This window comes from Hyla sarda, chromosome 6 (assembly GCF_029499605.1).
Source record: "Hyla sarda isolate aHylSar1 chromosome 6, aHylSar1.hap1, whole genome shotgun sequence".
NCBI classification, from domain to species: Eukaryota; Metazoa; Chordata; class Amphibia; order Anura; family Hylidae; genus Hyla; species Hyla sarda.
In genome coordinates this window covers 281,613,732-281,629,578 of record NC_079194.1, presented here as the reverse complement: position 1 = coordinate 281,629,578, position 15,847 = coordinate 281,613,732, and the positions used below count along the sequence as shown (strand labels likewise).

General features: G+C 42.2%; 32 non-coding genes across 32 annotated transcripts; 11 read left to right on the top strand and 21 right to left on the bottom strand.

The window, feature by feature from the left end:
• The first annotated feature begins 113 nt into the window (after positions 1 to 113).
• Positions 114 to 195, top strand: TRNAS-GCU (transfer RNA serine (anticodon GCU)). The gene has a single exon. It is a non-coding gene; the product is annotated as a tRNA-Ser (tRNA).
• Positions 196 to 572: 377 nt separating this feature from the next.
• On the bottom strand, positions 573 to 646 carry TRNAT-UGU (transfer RNA threonine (anticodon UGU)). Its single transcript has one exon. It is a non-coding gene; the product is annotated as a tRNA-Thr (tRNA).
• Positions 647 to 1,247: 601 nt separating this feature from the next.
• Positions 1,248 to 1,321, bottom strand: TRNAT-AGU (transfer RNA threonine (anticodon AGU)). Its single transcript has one exon. It is a non-coding gene; the product is annotated as a tRNA-Thr (tRNA).
• A 228-nt stretch (positions 1,322 to 1,549) lies between these two features.
• On the top strand, positions 1,550 to 1,631 carry TRNAS-GCU (transfer RNA serine (anticodon GCU)). Its single transcript has one exon. It is a non-coding gene; the product is annotated as a tRNA-Ser (tRNA).
• A 691-nt stretch (positions 1,632 to 2,322) lies between these two features.
• On the bottom strand, positions 2,323 to 2,396 carry TRNAT-AGU (transfer RNA threonine (anticodon AGU)). The gene has a single exon. It is a non-coding gene; the product is annotated as a tRNA-Thr (tRNA).
• Positions 2,397 to 2,624: 228 nt separating this feature from the next.
• On the top strand, positions 2,625 to 2,706 carry TRNAS-GCU (transfer RNA serine (anticodon GCU)). The gene has a single exon. It is a non-coding gene; the product is annotated as a tRNA-Ser (tRNA).
• A 377-nt stretch (positions 2,707 to 3,083) lies between these two features.
• On the bottom strand, positions 3,084 to 3,157 carry TRNAT-UGU (transfer RNA threonine (anticodon UGU)). Its single transcript has one exon. It is a non-coding gene; the product is annotated as a tRNA-Thr (tRNA).
• Positions 3,158 to 3,758: 601 nt separating this feature from the next.
• Positions 3,759 to 3,832, bottom strand: TRNAT-AGU (transfer RNA threonine (anticodon AGU)). The gene has a single exon. It is a non-coding gene; the product is annotated as a tRNA-Thr (tRNA).
• A 228-nt stretch (positions 3,833 to 4,060) lies between these two features.
• Positions 4,061 to 4,142, top strand: TRNAS-GCU (transfer RNA serine (anticodon GCU)). Its single transcript has one exon. It is a non-coding gene; the product is annotated as a tRNA-Ser (tRNA).
• Positions 4,143 to 4,519: 377 nt separating this feature from the next.
• On the bottom strand, positions 4,520 to 4,593 carry TRNAT-UGU (transfer RNA threonine (anticodon UGU)). The gene has a single exon. It is a non-coding gene; the product is annotated as a tRNA-Thr (tRNA).
• Positions 4,594 to 5,193: 600 nt separating this feature from the next.
• TRNAT-AGU (transfer RNA threonine (anticodon AGU)) lies at positions 5,194 to 5,267 on the bottom strand. Its single transcript has one exon. It is a non-coding gene; the product is annotated as a tRNA-Thr (tRNA).
• A 228-nt stretch (positions 5,268 to 5,495) lies between these two features.
• TRNAS-GCU (transfer RNA serine (anticodon GCU)) lies at positions 5,496 to 5,577 on the top strand. The gene has a single exon. It is a non-coding gene; the product is annotated as a tRNA-Ser (tRNA).
• Positions 5,578 to 5,954: 377 nt separating this feature from the next.
• On the bottom strand, positions 5,955 to 6,028 carry TRNAT-UGU (transfer RNA threonine (anticodon UGU)). Its single transcript has one exon. It is a non-coding gene; the product is annotated as a tRNA-Thr (tRNA).
• A 600-nt stretch (positions 6,029 to 6,628) lies between these two features.
• TRNAT-AGU (transfer RNA threonine (anticodon AGU)) lies at positions 6,629 to 6,702 on the bottom strand. Its single transcript has one exon. It is a non-coding gene; the product is annotated as a tRNA-Thr (tRNA).
• A 228-nt stretch (positions 6,703 to 6,930) lies between these two features.
• On the top strand, positions 6,931 to 7,012 carry TRNAS-GCU (transfer RNA serine (anticodon GCU)). The gene has a single exon. It is a non-coding gene; the product is annotated as a tRNA-Ser (tRNA).
• A 377-nt stretch (positions 7,013 to 7,389) lies between these two features.
• On the bottom strand, positions 7,390 to 7,463 carry TRNAT-UGU (transfer RNA threonine (anticodon UGU)). The gene has a single exon. It is a non-coding gene; the product is annotated as a tRNA-Thr (tRNA).
• Positions 7,464 to 8,088: 625 nt separating this feature from the next.
• On the bottom strand, positions 8,089 to 8,162 carry TRNAT-AGU (transfer RNA threonine (anticodon AGU)). The gene has a single exon. It is a non-coding gene; the product is annotated as a tRNA-Thr (tRNA).
• A 228-nt stretch (positions 8,163 to 8,390) lies between these two features.
• On the top strand, positions 8,391 to 8,472 carry TRNAS-GCU (transfer RNA serine (anticodon GCU)). Its single transcript has one exon. It is a non-coding gene; the product is annotated as a tRNA-Ser (tRNA).
• Positions 8,473 to 8,849: 377 nt separating this feature from the next.
• On the bottom strand, positions 8,850 to 8,923 carry TRNAT-UGU (transfer RNA threonine (anticodon UGU)). The gene has a single exon. It is a non-coding gene; the product is annotated as a tRNA-Thr (tRNA).
• A 600-nt stretch (positions 8,924 to 9,523) lies between these two features.
• Positions 9,524 to 9,597, bottom strand: TRNAT-AGU (transfer RNA threonine (anticodon AGU)). The gene has a single exon. It is a non-coding gene; the product is annotated as a tRNA-Thr (tRNA).
• Positions 9,598 to 9,825: 228 nt separating this feature from the next.
• TRNAS-GCU (transfer RNA serine (anticodon GCU)) lies at positions 9,826 to 9,907 on the top strand. Its single transcript has one exon. It is a non-coding gene; the product is annotated as a tRNA-Ser (tRNA).
• A 377-nt stretch (positions 9,908 to 10,284) lies between these two features.
• Positions 10,285 to 10,358, bottom strand: TRNAT-UGU (transfer RNA threonine (anticodon UGU)). Its single transcript has one exon. It is a non-coding gene; the product is annotated as a tRNA-Thr (tRNA).
• Positions 10,359 to 10,958: 600 nt separating this feature from the next.
• On the bottom strand, positions 10,959 to 11,032 carry TRNAT-AGU (transfer RNA threonine (anticodon AGU)). The gene has a single exon. It is a non-coding gene; the product is annotated as a tRNA-Thr (tRNA).
• Positions 11,033 to 11,260: 228 nt separating this feature from the next.
• TRNAS-GCU (transfer RNA serine (anticodon GCU)) lies at positions 11,261 to 11,342 on the top strand. Its single transcript has one exon. It is a non-coding gene; the product is annotated as a tRNA-Ser (tRNA).
• Positions 11,343 to 11,719: 377 nt separating this feature from the next.
• On the bottom strand, positions 11,720 to 11,793 carry TRNAT-UGU (transfer RNA threonine (anticodon UGU)). Its single transcript has one exon. It is a non-coding gene; the product is annotated as a tRNA-Thr (tRNA).
• Positions 11,794 to 12,394: 601 nt separating this feature from the next.
• TRNAT-AGU (transfer RNA threonine (anticodon AGU)) lies at positions 12,395 to 12,468 on the bottom strand. The gene has a single exon. It is a non-coding gene; the product is annotated as a tRNA-Thr (tRNA).
• Positions 12,469 to 12,696: 228 nt separating this feature from the next.
• On the top strand, positions 12,697 to 12,778 carry TRNAS-GCU (transfer RNA serine (anticodon GCU)). Its single transcript has one exon. It is a non-coding gene; the product is annotated as a tRNA-Ser (tRNA).
• A 376-nt stretch (positions 12,779 to 13,154) lies between these two features.
• On the bottom strand, positions 13,155 to 13,228 carry TRNAT-UGU (transfer RNA threonine (anticodon UGU)). Its single transcript has one exon. It is a non-coding gene; the product is annotated as a tRNA-Thr (tRNA).
• A 759-nt stretch (positions 13,229 to 13,987) lies between these two features.
• Positions 13,988 to 14,061, bottom strand: TRNAT-UGU (transfer RNA threonine (anticodon UGU)). Its single transcript has one exon. It is a non-coding gene; the product is annotated as a tRNA-Thr (tRNA).
• A 601-nt stretch (positions 14,062 to 14,662) lies between these two features.
• On the bottom strand, positions 14,663 to 14,736 carry TRNAT-AGU (transfer RNA threonine (anticodon AGU)). The gene has a single exon. It is a non-coding gene; the product is annotated as a tRNA-Thr (tRNA).
• A 227-nt stretch (positions 14,737 to 14,963) lies between these two features.
• On the top strand, positions 14,964 to 15,045 carry TRNAS-GCU (transfer RNA serine (anticodon GCU)). The gene has a single exon. It is a non-coding gene; the product is annotated as a tRNA-Ser (tRNA).
• A 377-nt stretch (positions 15,046 to 15,422) lies between these two features.
• On the bottom strand, positions 15,423 to 15,496 carry TRNAT-UGU (transfer RNA threonine (anticodon UGU)). Its single transcript has one exon. It is a non-coding gene; the product is annotated as a tRNA-Thr (tRNA).
• Positions 15,497 to 15,847: the final 351 nt, after the last annotated feature.

Genomic DNA, 15,847 nt, shown 5'->3' with positions numbered 1-15,847 from the left:
GGAGTTACGGTCCCCTCAGCTAGTGCCTGATCTGTGACCTTCAATAAAAATGCAGCAAAAAACTTTTTGACCCTGTTCTCAGAATCTATCACCTGGAGGTAGGGACTTATGTAGACGAGGTGGCCGAGTGGTTAAGGCGATGGACTGCTAATCCATTGTGCTCTGCATGCATGGGTTCAAATCCCATCCTCGTCGGTTCCTTCTACCTTTTACCACTTTGCAGCTTGCCTAGTAGATTCTTTGCAACTTGCCTTGTAGATTCTTTATTGTCAGCATATGCAGTGGATGCTCCCACCATGGCAGTTTTCTATTTTTGATTCAGAAACGTGCCTCATGTGACCTATCAACCTGGCATTAGTAATCCTGCATTGTTTTTCCATTTCTCTTGCATGGTGCTTAATACTATCCAATAAAGAAGATGAGGACATTTCCTTCTTTTGGGCATTCAGCCAGCATACATATTTTTGACTTTGCTCGGACATTCTTAGGACTGTGGGATAGACAAGTTTGAAGTCACATATGATTGAACGTCTACTTCTTGGTATGAAAAGCTCAAAATTGCAAAGAAAGAAAGGCACTGCTGAGATTCAAACTCAGGATCTCCTGTTTACAAGACAGGCGCTTTAACCAACTAAGCCACAGCGCCATGACAACCCTTGCCTAAAAGTCAGAAAATGGGAATTGCTATGCAATGATTAAAATGTATACAAAATGCTGTATATTGACGGAGCAGTTGCAGCTTGCATTTTTTGAGTTACGGTCCATTCAGCCAGTGCTTAATATGTGACCTTCAATGAAAATGCAGCCAAAGACTTGTTGATCATGTTGTCAGAATGTCTCACCAGGAGTGGTTGCCTTTTAAAGACGAGGTGGCCGAGGGGTTAAGTCGATGGACGGCTAATCCATTGTGCTCTGCATGCCTTTTCCAACTTGGTATCTTGCTTTGAAGATTTTTTATTGTCTTTGCAGGCATGGGAGTTTTCTATTTCCAATCCAGAAGGGTGCGTTACGTGACCTATCAACCAGGCCTTAGAAATCCTGCCTTGTTTTCCAATTCCTCTTGCATGGTGCTTAATGCTATCCTATAAAGAAGATGAGGACATTTCTTTCTTTTGGACGTTTAGCCAGCATCCATATTTTTGACTTTGCTCGGACTGTCTTAGGGCTGTGGGATGGTCAATATTGATGTCAGATAGGATTGAACATCTGCTTTTTGGTATGAAAAGCTTAAAATTTAGGGGAAAAAAAGGCACTGCTGAGATTTGAACTCAGGATCTCCTGTTTACTAGACAAGCGCTTTAACCAACTAAGCCACAGCACCACAAGAAGTCCAGCAGAAAAGCCAGAAAATGGGAATTTCTTACGCAATGATTCAAATTTCTACTAAATGTTGTGCATTGATGGAGTGGTTGCAGCTTGCATTTTTTCACCAACTTGGAGTTACGGTCCCCTCAGCCAGTGCCTGATCTGTGACCTTCAATAAAAATGCAGCAAAAAACCTTTTGACCCTGTTCTCAGAATCTATTACCTGGAGGTAGGGACTTATGTAGACGAGGTGGCCGAGTGGTTAAGGCGATGGACTGCTAATCCATTGTGCACTGCATGCATGGGTTCAAATCCCATCCTCGTCGGTTTATTCTACTTTTTACCACTTTGCAGCTTGCCTAGTAGATTCTTTGCAACTTGCCTTGTAGATTCTTTATTGTCAGCATATGCAGTGGATGCTCCCAACATGGCAGTTTTCTATTTTTGATTCAGAAACGTGCCTCATGTGACCTATCTACAAAATGCTGTATATTGACGGAGCAGTTGCAGCTTGCATTTTTTGAGTTACGGTCCATTCAGCCAGTGCTTAATATGTGACCTTCAATGAAAATGCAGCCAAAGACTTGTTGATCATGTTGTCAGAATGTCTCACCTGGAGTGGTTGCCTTTTAAAGACGAGGTGGCCGAGGGGTTAAGTCGATGGACGGCTAATCCATTGTGCTCTGCATGCCTTTTCCAACTTGGTATCTTGCTTTGTAGATTTTTTATTGTCTTTGCAGGCATGGGAGTTTTCTATTTCCAATCCAGAAGGGTGCGTTACGTGACCTATCAACCAGGCCTTAGAAATCCTGCCTTGTTTTCCAATTCCTCTTGCATGGTGCTTAATGCTATCCTATAAAGAAGATGAGGACATTTCTTTCTTTTGGGCGTTTAGCCAGCATCCATATTTTTGACTTTGCTCGGACTGTCTTAGGGCTGTGGGATGGACAATATTGATGTCAGATAGGATTGAACATCTGCTTTTTGGTATGAAAAGCTTAAAATTTAGGGGAAAAAAGGCACTGCTGAGATTTGAACTCAGGATCTCCTGTTTACTAGACAGGCGCTTTAACCACCTAAGCCAAAGCGCCAAGTGAAGTCCAGCAGAAAAGCCAGAAAATGGGAATTTCTTACGCAATGATTCAAATTTCTACTAAATGTTGTGCATTGATGGAGTGGTTGCAGCTTGCATTTTTTCACCAACTTGGAGTTACGGTCCCCTCAGCTAGTGCCTGATCTGTGACCTTCAATAAAAATGCAGCAAAAAACTTTTTGACCCTGTTCTCAGAATCTATCACCTGGAGGTAGGGACTTATGTAGACGAGGTGGCCGAGTGGTTAAGGCGATGGACTGCTAATCCATTGTGCTCTGCATGCATGGGTTCAAATCCCATCCTCGTCGGTTCCTTCTACCTTTTACCACTTTGCAGCTTGCCTAGTAGATTCTTTGCAACTTGCCTTGTAGATTCTTTATTGTCAGCATATGCAGTGGATGCTCCCACCATGGCAGTTTTCTATTTTTGATTCAGAAACGTGCCTCATGTGACCTATCAACCTGGCATTAGTAATCCTGCATTGTTTTTCCATTTCTCTTGCATGGTGCTTAATACTATCCAATAAAGAAGATGAGGACATTTCCTTCTTTTGGGCATTCAGCCAGCATACATATTTTTGACTTTGCTCGAACATTCTTAGGACTGTGGGATAGACAAGTTTGAAGTCACATATGATTGAACGTCTACTTCTTGGTATGAAAAGCTCAAAATTGCAAAGAAAGAAAGGCACTGCTGAGATTCAAACTCAGGATCTCCTGTTTACAAGACAGGCGCTTTAACCAACTAAGCCACAGAGCCATGACAACCCTTGCCTAAAAGTCAGAAAATGGGAATTGCTATGCAATGATTAAAATGTATACAAAATGCTGTATATTGACGGAGCAGTTGCAGCTTGCATTTTTTGAGTTACGGTCCATTCAGCCAGTGCTTAATATGTGACCTTCAATGAAAATGCAGCCAAAGACTTGTTGATCATGTTGTCAGAATGTCTCACCAGGAGTGGTTGCCTTTTAAAGACGAGGTGGCCGAGGGGTTAAGTCGATGGACGGCTAATCCATTGTGCTCTGCATGCCTTTTCCAACTTGGTATCTTGCTTTGAAGATTTTTTATTGTCTTTGCAGGCATGGGAGTTTTCTATTTCCAATCCAGAAGGGTGCGTTACGTGACCTATCAACCAGGCCTTAGAAATCCTGCCTTGTTTTCCAATTCCTCTTGCATGGTGCTTAATGCTATCCTATAAAGAAGATGAGGACATTTCTTTCTTTTGGACGTTTAGCCAGCATCCATATTTTTGACTTTGCTCGGACTGTCTTAGGGCTGTGGGATGGTCAATATTGATGTCAGATAGGATTGAACATCTGCTTTTTGGTATGAAAAGCTTAAAATTTAGGGGAAAAAAAGGCACTGCTGAGATTTGAACTCAGGATCTCCTGTTTACTAGACAAGCGCTTTAACCAACTAAGCCACAGCACCACAAGAAGTCCAGCAGAAAAGCCAGAAAATGGGAATTTCTTACGCAATGATTCAAATTTCTACTAAATGTTGTGCATTGATGGAGTGGTTGCAGCTTGCATTTTTTCACCAACTTGGAGTTACGGTCCCCTCAGCCAGTGCCTGATCTGTGACCTTCAATAAAAATGCAGCAAAAAACCTTTTGACCCTGTTCTCAGAATCTATTACCTGGAGGTAGGGACTTATGTAGACGAGGTGGCCGAGTGGTTAAGGCGATGGACTGCTAATCCATTGTGCACTGCATGCATGGGTTCAAATCCCATCCTCGTCGGTTTATTCTACTTTTTACCACTTTGCAGCTTGCCTAGTAGATTCTTTGCAACTTGCCTTGTAGATTCTTTATTGTCAGCATATGCAGTGGATGCTCCCAACATGGCAGTTTTCTATTTTTGATTCAGAAACGTGCCTCATGTGACCTATCAACCTGGCATTAGTAATCCTGCATTGTTTTTCCATTTCTCTTGCATGGTGCTTAATACTATCCAATAAAGAAGATGAGGACATTTCCTTCTTTTGGGCATTCAGCCAGCATACATATTTTTGACTTTGCTCGGACATTCTTAGGACTGTGGGATAGACAAGTTTGAAGTCACATATGATTGAACGTCTACTTCTTGGTATGAAAAGCTCAAAATTGCAAAGAAAGAAAGGCACTGCTGAGATTCGAACTCAGGATCTCCTGTTTACAAGACAGGCGCTTTAACCAACTAAGCCACAGCGCCATGACAACCCTTTCCTTAAAGTCAGAAAATGGGAATTGCTATGCAATGATTAAAATGTCTACAAAATGCTGTATATTGACGGAGCAGTTGCAGCTTGCATTTTTTGAGTTACGGTCCATTCAGCCAGTGCTTAAAATGTGACCTTCAATGAAAATGCAGCCAAAGACTTGTTGATCATGTTGTCAGAATGTCTCACCTGGAGTGGTTGCCTTTTAAAGACGAGGTGGCCGAGGGGTTAAGTCGATGGACGGCTAATCCATTGTGCTCTGCATGCCTTTTCCAACTTGGTATCTTGCTTTGTAGATTTTTTATTGTCTTTGCAGGCATGGGAGTTTTCTATTTCCAATCCAGAAGGGTGCGTTACGTGACCTATCAACCAGGCCTTAGAAATCCTGCCTTGTTTTCCAATTCCTTTTGCATGGTGCTTAATGCTATCCTATAAAGAAGATGAGGACATTTCTTTCTTTTGGGCGTTTAGCCAGCATCCATATTTTTGACTTTGCTCGGACTGTCTTAGGGCTGTGGGATGGACAATATTGATGTCAGATAGGATTGAACATCTGCTTTTTGGTATGAAAAGCTTAAAATTTAGGGGAAAAAAGGCACTGCTGAGATTTGAACTCAGGATCTCCTGTTTACTAGACAGGCGCTTTAACCACCTAAGCCACAGCGCCAAGTGAAGTCCAGCAGAAAAGCCAGAAAATGGGAATTTCTTACGCAATGATTCAAATTTCTACTAAATGTTGTGCATTGATGGAGTGGTTGCAGCTTGCATTTTTTCACCAACTTGGAGTTACGGTCCCCTCAGCTAGTGCCTGATCTGTGACCTTCAATAAAAATGCAGCAAAAAACTTTTTGACCCTGTTCTCAGAATCTATCACCTGGAGGTCGGGACTTATGTAGACGAGGTGGCCGAGTGGTTAAGGCGATGGACTGCTAATCCATTGTGCTCTGCATGCATGGGTTCAAATCCCATCCTCGTCGGTTCCTTCTACCTTTTACCACTTTGCAGCTTGCCTAGTAGATTCTTTGCAACTTGCCTTGTAGATTCTTTATTGTCAGCATATGCAGTGGATGCTCCCACCATGGCAGTTTTCTATTTTTGATTCAGAAACGTGCCTCATGTGACCTATCAACCTGGCATTAGTAATCCTGCATTGTTTTTCCATTTCTCTTGCATGGTGCTTAATACTATCCAATAAAGAAGATGAGGACATTTCCTTCTTTTGGGCATTCAGCCAGCATACATATTTTTGACTTTGCTCGGACATTCTTAGGACTGTGGGATAGACAAGTTTGAAGTCACATATGATTGAACGTCTACTTCTTGGTATGAAAAGCTCAAAATTGCAAAGAAAGAAAGGCACTGCTGAGATTCGAACTCAGGATCTCCTGTTTACAAGACAGGCGCTTTAACCAACTAAGCCACAGCGCCATGACAACCCTTTCCTTAAAGTCAGAAAATGGGAATTGCTATGCAATGATTAAAATGTCTACAAAATGCTGTATATTGACGGAGCAGTTGCAGCTTGCATTTTTTGAGTTACGGTCCATTCAGCCAGTGCTTAATATGTGACCTTCAATGAAAATGCAGCCAAAGACTTGTTGATCATGTTGTCAGAATGTCTCACCTGGAGTGGTTGCCTTTTAAAGACGAGGTGGCCGAGGGGTTAAGTCGATGGACGGCTAATCCATTGTGCTCTGCATGCCTTTTCCAACTTGGTATCTTGCTTTGTAGATTTTTTATTGTCTTTGCAGGCATGGGAGTTTTCTATTTCCAATCCAGAAGGGTGCGTTACGTGACCTATCAACCAGGCCTTAGAAATCCTGCCTTGTTTTCCAATTCCTCTTGCATGGTGCTTAATGCTATCCTATAAAGAAGATGAGGACATTTCTTTCTTTTGGGCGTTTAGCCAGCATCCATATTTTTGACTTTGCTCGGACTGTCTTAGGGCTGTGGGATGGACAATATTGATGTCAGATAGGATTGAACATCTGCTTTTTGGTATGAAAAGCTTAAAATTTAGGGGAAAAAAGGCACTGCTGAGATTTGAACTCAGGATCTCCTGTTTACTAGACAGGCGCTTTAACCACCTAAGCCACAGCGCCAAGTGAAGTCCAGCAGAAAAGCCAGAAAATGGGAATTTCTTACGCAATGATTCAAATTTCTACTAAATGTTGTGCATTGATGGAGTGGTTGCAGCTTGCATTTTTTCACCAACTTGGAGTTACGGTCCCCTCAGCTAGTGCCTGATCTGTGACCTTCAATAAAAATGCAGCAAAAAACTTTTTGACCCTGTTCTCAGAATCTATCACCTGGAGGTAGGGACTTATGTAGACGAGGTGGCCGAGTGGTTAAGGCGATGGACTGCTAATCCATTGTGCTCTGCATGCATGGGTTCAAATCCCATCCTCGTCGGTTCCTTCTACCTTTTACCACTTTGCAGCTTGCCTAGTAGATTCTTTGCAACTTGCCTTGTAGATTCTTTATTGTCAGCATATGCAGTGGATGCTCCCACCATGGCAGTTTTCTATTTTTGATTCAGAAACGTGCCTCATGTGACCTATCAACCTGGCATTAGTAATCCTGCATTGTTTTTCCATTTCTCTTGCATGGTGCTTAATACTATCTAATAAAGAAGATGAGGACATTTCCTTCTTTTGGGCATTCAGCCAGCATACATATTTTTGACTTTGCTCGGACATTCTTAGGACTGTGGGATAGACAAGTTTGAAGTCACATATGATTGAACGTCTACTTCTTGGTATGAAAAGCTCAAAATTGCAAAGAAAGAAAGGCACTGCTGAGATTCGAACTCAGGATCTCCTGTTTACAAGACAGGCGCTTTAACCAACTAAGCCACAGCGCCATGACAACCAATGCCAAAAAGTCAGAAAGTCAGAAAGTCAGAAAGTCAGAAAATGGGAATTGCTATGCAATGATTAAAATGTCTACAAAATGCTGTATATTGACGGAGCAGTTGCAGCTTGCATTTTTTGAGTTACGGTCCATTCAGCCAGTGCTTAATATGTGACCTTCAATTAAAATGCAGCCAAAGACTTGTTGATCATGTTGTCAGAATGTCTCACCTGGAGTGGTTGCCTTTTAAAGACGAGGTGGCCGAGGGGTTAAGTCGATGGACGGCTAATCCATTGTGCTCTGCATGCCTTTTCCAACTTGGTATCTTGCTTTGTAGATTTTTTATTGTCTTTGCAGGCATGGGAGTTTTCTATTTCCAATCCAGAAGGGTGCGTTACGTGACCTATCAACCAGGCCTTAGAAATCCTGCCTTGTTTTCCAATTCCTCTTGCATGGTGCTTAATGCTATCCTATAAAGAAGATGAGGACATTTCTTTCTTTTGGGCGTTTAGCCAGCATCCATATTTTTGACTTTGCTCGGACTGTCTTAGGGCTGTGGGATGGACAATATTGATGTCAGATAGGATTGAACATCTGCTTTTTGGTATGAAAAGCTTAAAATTTAGGGGAAAAAAAGGCACTGCTGAGATTTGAACTCAGGATCTCCTGTTTACTAGACAGGCACTTTAACCACCTAAGCCACAGCGCCAAGTGAAGTCCAGCAGAAAAGCCAGAAAATGGGAATTTCTTACGCAATGATTCAAATTTCTACTAAATGTTGTGCATTGATGGAGTGGTTGCAGCTTGCATTTTTTCACCAACTTGGAGTTACGGTCCCCTCAGCTAGTGCCTGATCTGTGACCTTCAATAAAAATGCAGCAAAAAACTTTTTGACCCTGTTCTCAGAATCTATCACCTGGAGGTAGGGACTTATGTAGACGAGGTGGCCGAGTGGTTAAGGCGATGGACTGCTAATCCATTGTGCTCTGCATGCATGGGTTCAAATCCCATCCTCGTCGGTTCCTTCTACCTTTTACCACTTTGCAGCTTGCCTAGTAGATTCTTTGCAACTTGCCTTGTAGATTCTTTATTGTCAGCATATGCAGTGGATGCTCCCACCATGGCAGTTTTCTATTTTTGATTCAGAAACGTGCCTCATGTGACCTATCAACCTGGCATTAGTAATCCTGCATTGTTTTTCCATTTCTCTTGCATGGTGCTTAATACTATCCAATAAAGAAGATGAGGACATTTCCTTCTTTTGGGCATTCAGCCAGCATACATATTTTTGACTTTGCTCGGACATTCTTAGGACTGTGGGATAGACAAGTTTGAAGTCACATATGATTGAACGTCTACTTCTTGGTATGAAAAGCTCAAAATTGCAAAGAAAGAAAGGCACTGCTGAGATTCGAACTCAGGATCTCCTGTTTACAAGACAGGCGCTTTAACCAACGAAGCCACAGCGCCATGACAACCCTTTCCTTAAAGTCAGAAAATGGGAATTGCTATGCAATGATTAAAATGTCTACAAAATGCTGTATATTGACGGAGCAGTTGCAGCTTGCATTTTTTGAGTTACGGTCCATTCAGCCAGTGCTTAATATGTGACCTTCAATGAAAATGCAGCCAAAGACTTGTTGATCATGTTGTCAGAATGTCTCACCTGGAGTGGTTGCCTTTTAAAGACGAGGTGGCCGAGGGGTTAAGTCGATGGACGGCTAATCCATTGTGCTCTGCATGCCTTTTCCAACTTGGTATCTTGCTTTGTAGATTTTTTATTGTCTTTGCAGGCATGGGAGTTTTCTATTTCCAATCCAGAAGGGTGCGTTACGTGACCTATCAACCAGGCCTTAGAAATCCTGCCTTGTTTTCCAATTCCTCTTGCATGGTGCTTAATGCTATCCTATAAAGAAGATGAGGACATTTCTTTCTTTTGGGCGTTTAGCCAGCATCCATATTTTTGACTTTGCTCGGACTGTCTTAGGGCTGTGGGATGGACAATATTGATGTCAGATAGGATTGAACATCTGCTTTTTGGTATGAAAAGCTTAAAATTTAGGGGAAAAAAGGCACTGCTGAGATTTGAACTCAGGATCTCCTGTTTACTAGACAGGCGCTTTAACCACCTAAGCCACAGCGCCAAGTGAAGTCCAGCAGAAAAGCCAGAAAATGGGAATTTCTTACGCAATGATTCAAATTTCTACTAAATGTTGTGCATTGATGGAGTGGTTGCAGCTTGCATTTTTTCACCAACTTGGAGTTACGGTCCCCTCAGCTAGTGCCTGATCTGTGACCTTCAATAAAAATGCAGCAAAAAACTCTTTGACCCTGTTCTCAGAATCTATCACCTGGAGGTAGGGACTTATGTAGACAAGGTGGCAGGGTGGTTAAGGCGATGGACTGCTAATCCATTGTGCTCTGCATGCATGGGTTCAAATCCCATCCTCGTCGGTTCCTTCTACCTTTTACCACTTTGCAGCTTGCCTAGTAGATTCTTTGCAACTTGCCTTGTAGATTCTTTATTGTCAGCATATGCAGTGGATGCTCCCACCATGGCAGTTTTCTATTTTTGATTCAGAAACGTGCCTCATGTGACCTATCAACCTGGCATTAGTAATCCTGCATTGTTTTTCCATTTCTCTTGCATGGTGCTTAATACTATCCAATAAAGAAGATGAGGACATTTCCTTCTTTTGGGCATTCAGCCAGCATACATATTTTTGACTTTGCTCGGACATTCTTAGGACTGTGGGATAGACAAGTTTGAAGTCACATATGATTGAACGTCTACTTCTTGGTATGAAAAGCTCAAAATTGCAAAGAAAGAAAGGCACTGCTGAGATTCGAACTCAGGATCTCCTGTTTACAAGACAGGCGCTTTAACCAACTAAGCCACAGCGCCATGACAACCCTTTCCTTAAAGTCAGAAAATGGGAATTGCTATGCAATGATTAAAATGTCTACAAAATGCTGTATATTGACGGAGCAGTTGCAGCTTGCATTTTTTGAGTTACGGTCCATTCAGCCAGTGCTTAATATGTGACCTTCAATGAAAATGCAGCCAAAGACTTGTTGATCATGTTGTCAGAATGTCTCACCTGGAGTGGTTGCCTTTTAAAGACGAGGTGGCCGAGGGGTTAAGTCGATGGACGGCTAATCCATTGTGCTCTGCATGCCTTTTCCAACTTGGTATCTTGCTTTGTAGATTTTTTATTGTCTTTGCAGGCATGGGAGTTTTCTATTTCCAATCCAGAAGGGTGCGTTACGTGACCTATCAACCAGGCCTTAGAAATCCTGCCTTGTTTTCCAATTCCTCTTGCATGGTGCTTAATGCTATCCTATAAAGAAGATGAGGACATTTCTTTCTTTTGGGCGTTTAGCCAGCATCCATATTTTTGACTTTGCTCGGACTGTCTTAGGGCTGTGGGATGGACAATATTGATGTCAGATAGGATTGAACATCTGCTTTTTGGTATGAAAAGCTTAACATTTAGGGGAAAAAAGGCACTGCTGAGATTTGAACTCAGGATCTCCTGTTTACTAGACAGGCGCTTTAACCACCTAAGCCACAGCGCCAAGTGAAGTCCAGCAGAAAAGCCAGAAAATGGGAATTTCTTACGCAATGATTCAAATTTCTATTAAATGTTGTGCATTGATGGAGTGGTTGCAGCTTGCATTTTTTCACCAACTTGGAGTTACGGTCCCCTCAGCTAGTGCCTGATCTGTGACCTTCAATAAAAATGCAGCAAAAAACTTTTTGACCCTGTTCTCAGAATCTATCACCTGGAGGTAGGGACTTATGTAGACGAGGCGGCCGAGTGGTTAAGGCGATGGACTGCTAATCCATTGTGCTCTGCATGCATGGGTTCAAATCCCATCCTCGTCGGTTCCTTCTACCTTTTACCACTTTGCAGCTTGCCTAGTAGATTCTTTGCAACTTGCCTTGTAGATTCTTTATTGTCAGCATATGCAGTGGATGCTCCCACCATGGCAGTATTCTATTTTTGATTCAGAAACGTGCCTCATGTGACCTATCAACCTGGCATTAGTAATCCTGCATTGTTTTTCCATTTCTCTTGCATGGTGCTTAATACTATCCAATAAAGAAGATGAGGACATTTCCTTCTTTTGGGCATTCAGCCAGCATACATATTTTTGACTTTGCTCGGACATTCTTAGGACTGTGGGATAGACAAGTTTGAAGTCACATATGATTGAACGTCTACTTCTTGGTATGAAAAGCTCAAAATTGCAAAGAAAGAAAGGCACTGCTGAGATTCGAACTCAGGATCTCCTGTTTACAAGACAGGCGCTTTAACCAACGAAGCCACAGCGCCATGACAACCCTTTCCTTAAAGTCAGAAAATGGGAATTGCTATGCAATGATTAAAATGTCTACAAAATGCTGTATATTGACGGAGCAGTTGCAGCTTGCATTTTTTGAGTTACGGTCCATTCAGCCAGTGCTTAATATGTGACCTTCAATGAAAATGCAGCCAAAGACTTGTTGATCATGTTGTCAGAATGTCTCACCTGGAGTGGTTGCCTTTTAAAGACGAGGTGGCCGAGGGGTTAAGTCGATGGACGGCTAATCCATTGTGCTCTGCATGCCTTTTCCAACTTGGTATCTTGCTTTGAAGATTTTTTATTGTCTTTGCAGGCATGGGAGTTTTCTATTTCCAATCAAGAAGGGTGCGTTACGTGACCTATCAACCAGGCCTTAGAAATCCTGCCTTGTTTTCCAATTCCTCTTGCATGGTGCTTAATGCTATCCTATAAAGAAGATGAGGACATTTCTTTCTTTTGGACGTTTAGCCAGCATCCATATTTTTGACTTTGCTCGGACTGTCTTAGGGCTGTGGGATGGTCAATATTGATGTCAGATAGGATTGAACATCTGCTTTTTGGTATGAAAAGCTTAAAATTTAGGGGGACAAAAGGCACTGCTGAGATTTGAACTCAGGATCTCCTGTTTACTAGACAGGCGCTTTAACCAACTAAGCCACAGCACCACATGAAGTCCAGCAGAAAAGCCAGAAAATGGGAATTTCTTACGCAATGATTCAAATTTCTACTAAATGTTGTGCATTGATGGAGTGGTTGCAGCTTGCATTTTTTCACCAACTTGGAGTTACGGTCCCCTCAGCCAGTGCCTGATCTGTGACCTTCAATAAAAATGCAGCAAAAAACTTTTTGACCCTGTTCTCAGAATCTATCACCTGGAGGTAGGGCCTTATGTAGACGAGGTGGCCGAGTGGTTAAGGCGATGGACTGCTAATCCATTGTGCTCTGCATGCATGGGTTCAAATCCCATCCTCGTCGGTTTTTCTACTTTTTACCACTTTGCAGCTTGCCTAGTAGATTCTTTGCAACTTGCCTTGTAGATTCTTTATTGTCAGCATATGCAGTGGATGCTCCCACCATGGCAGTTTTCTATTTTTGATTCAGAAACGTGCCTCATGTGACCTATCAACCTGGCATTAGTAATCCTGCATTGTTTTTCCATTTCTCTTGCATGGTGCTTAATACTATCTAATAAAGAAGATGAGGACATTTCCTTCTTTTGGGCATTCAGCCAGCATACATATTTTTGACTTTGCTCGGACATTCTTAGGACTGTGGGATAGACAAGTTTGAAGTCACATATGATTGAACGTCTACTTCTTGGTATGAAAAGCTCAAAATTGCAAAGAAAGAAAGGCACTGCTGAGATTCGAACTCAGGATCTCCTGTTTACAAGACAGGCGCTTTAACCAACTAAGCCACAGCGCCATGACAACCAATGCCAAAAAGTCAGAAAGTCAGAAAGTCAGAAAATGGGAATTGCTATGCAATGATTAAAATGTCTACAAAATGCTGTATATTGACGGAGCAGTTGCAGCTTGCATTTTTTGAGTTACGGTCCATTCAGCCAGTGCTTAATATGTGACCTTCAATGAAAATTCAGCCAAAGACTTGTTGATCATGTTGTCAGAATGTCTCACCTGGAGTGGTTGCCTTTTAAAGACGAGGTGGCCGAGGGGTTAAGTCGATGGACGGCTAATCCATTGTGCTCTGCATGCCTTTTCCAACTTGGTATCTTGCTTTGTAGATTTTTTATTGTCTTTGCAGGCATGGGAGTTTTCTATTTCCAATCCAGAAGGGTGCGTTACGTGACCTATCAACCAGGCCTTAGAAATCCTGCCTTGTTTTCCAATTCCTCTTGCATGGTGCTTAATGCTATCCTATAAAGAAGATGAGGACATTTCTTTCTTTTGGGCGTTTAGCCAGCATCCATATTTTTGACTTTGCTCGGACTGTCTTAGGGCTGTGGGATGGACAATATTGATGTCAGATAGGATTGAACATCTGGTGCTTAATACTATCCAATAAAGAAGATGAGGACATTTCCTTCTTTTGGGCATTCAGCCAGCATACATATTTTTGACTTTGCTCGGACATTCTTAGGACTGTGGGATAGACAAGTTTGAAGTCACATATGATTGAACGTCTACTTCTTGGTATGAAAAGCTCAAAATTGCAAAGAAAGAAAGGCACTGCTGAGATTCGAACTCAGGATCTCCTGTTTACAAGACAGGCGCTATAACCAACTAAGCCACAGCGCCATGACAACCCTTTCCTTAAAGTCAGAAAATGGGAATTGCTATGCAATGATTAAAATGTCTACAAAATGCTGTATATTGACGGAGCAGTTGCAGCTTGCATTTTTTGAGTTACGGTCCATTCAGCCAGTGCTTAATATGTGACCTTCAATGAAAATGCAGCCAAAGACTTGTTGATCATGTTGTCAGAATGTCTCACCTGGAGTGGTTGCCTTTTAAAGACGAGGTGGCCGAGGGGTTAAGTCGATGGACGGCTAATCCATTGTGCTCTGCATGCCTTTTCCAACTTGGTATCTTGCTTTGTAGATTTTTTATTGTCTTTGCAGGCATGGGAGTTTTCTATTTCCAATCCAGAAGGGTGCGGTAGGTGACCTATCAACCAGGCCTTAGAAATCCTGCCTTGTTTTCCAATTCCTCTTGCATGGTGCTTAATGCTATCCTATAAAGAAGATGAGGACATTTCTTTCTTTTGGACGTTTAGCCAGCATCCATATTTTTGACTTTGCTCGGACTGTCTTAGGGCTGTGGGATGGTCAATATTGATGTCAGATAGGATTGAACATCTGCTTTTTGGTATGAAAAGCTTAAAATTTAGGGGGAAAAAAGGCACTGCTGAGATTTGAACTCAGGATCTCCTGTTTACTAGACAGGCGCTTTAACCAACTAAGCCACAGCACCACAGAAGTCCAGCAGAAAAGCCAGAAAATGGGAATTTCTTACGCAATGATTCAAATTTCTACTAAATGTTGTGCATTGATGGAGTGGTTGCAGCTTGCATTTTTTCACCAACTTGGAGTTACGGTCCCCTCAGCCAGTGCCTGATCTGTGACCTTCAATAAAAATGCAGCAAAAAACTTTTTGACCCTGTTCTCAGAATCTATCACCTGGAGGCAGGGCCTTATGTAGACGAGGTGGCCGAGTGGTTAAGGCGATGGACTGCTAATCCATTGTGCTCTGCATGCATGGGTTCAAATCCCATCCTTGTCGGTTTCTTCTACTTTTTACCACTTTGCAGCTTGCCTAGTAGATTCTTTGCAACTTGCCTTGTAGATTCTTTATTGTCAGCATATGCAGTGGATGCTCCCAACATGGCAGTTTTCTATTTTTGATTCAGAAACGTGCCTCATGTGACCTATCAACCTGGCATTAGTAATCCTGCATTGTTTTTCCATTTCTCTTGCATGGTGCTTAATACTATCCAATAAAGAAGATGAGGACATTTCCTTCTTTTGGGCATTCAGCCAGCATACATATTTTTGACTTTGCTCGGACATTCTTAGGACTGTGGGATAGACAAGTTTGAAGTCACATATGATTGAACGTCTACTTCTTGGTATGAAAAGCTCAAAATTGCAAAGAAAGAAAGGCACTGCTGAGATTCGAACTCAGGATCTCCTGTTTACAAGACAGGCGCTTTAACCAACTAAGCCACAGCGCCATGACAACCCTTTCCTTAAAGTCAGAAAATGGGAATTGCTATGCAATGATTAAAATGTCTACAAAATGCTGTATATTGACGGAGCAGTTGCAGCTTGCATTTTTTGAGTTACGGTCCATTCAGCCAGTGCTTAATATGTGACCTTCAATGAAAATGCAGCCAAAGACTTGTTGATCATGTTGTCAGAATGTCTCACCTGGAGTGGTTGCCTTTTAAAGACGAGGTGGCCGAGGGGTTAAGTCGATGGACGGCTAATCCATTGTGCTCTGCATGCCTTTTCCAACTTGGTATCTTGCTTTGTAGATTTTTTATTGTCTTTGCAGGCATGGGAGTTTTCTATTTCCAATCCAG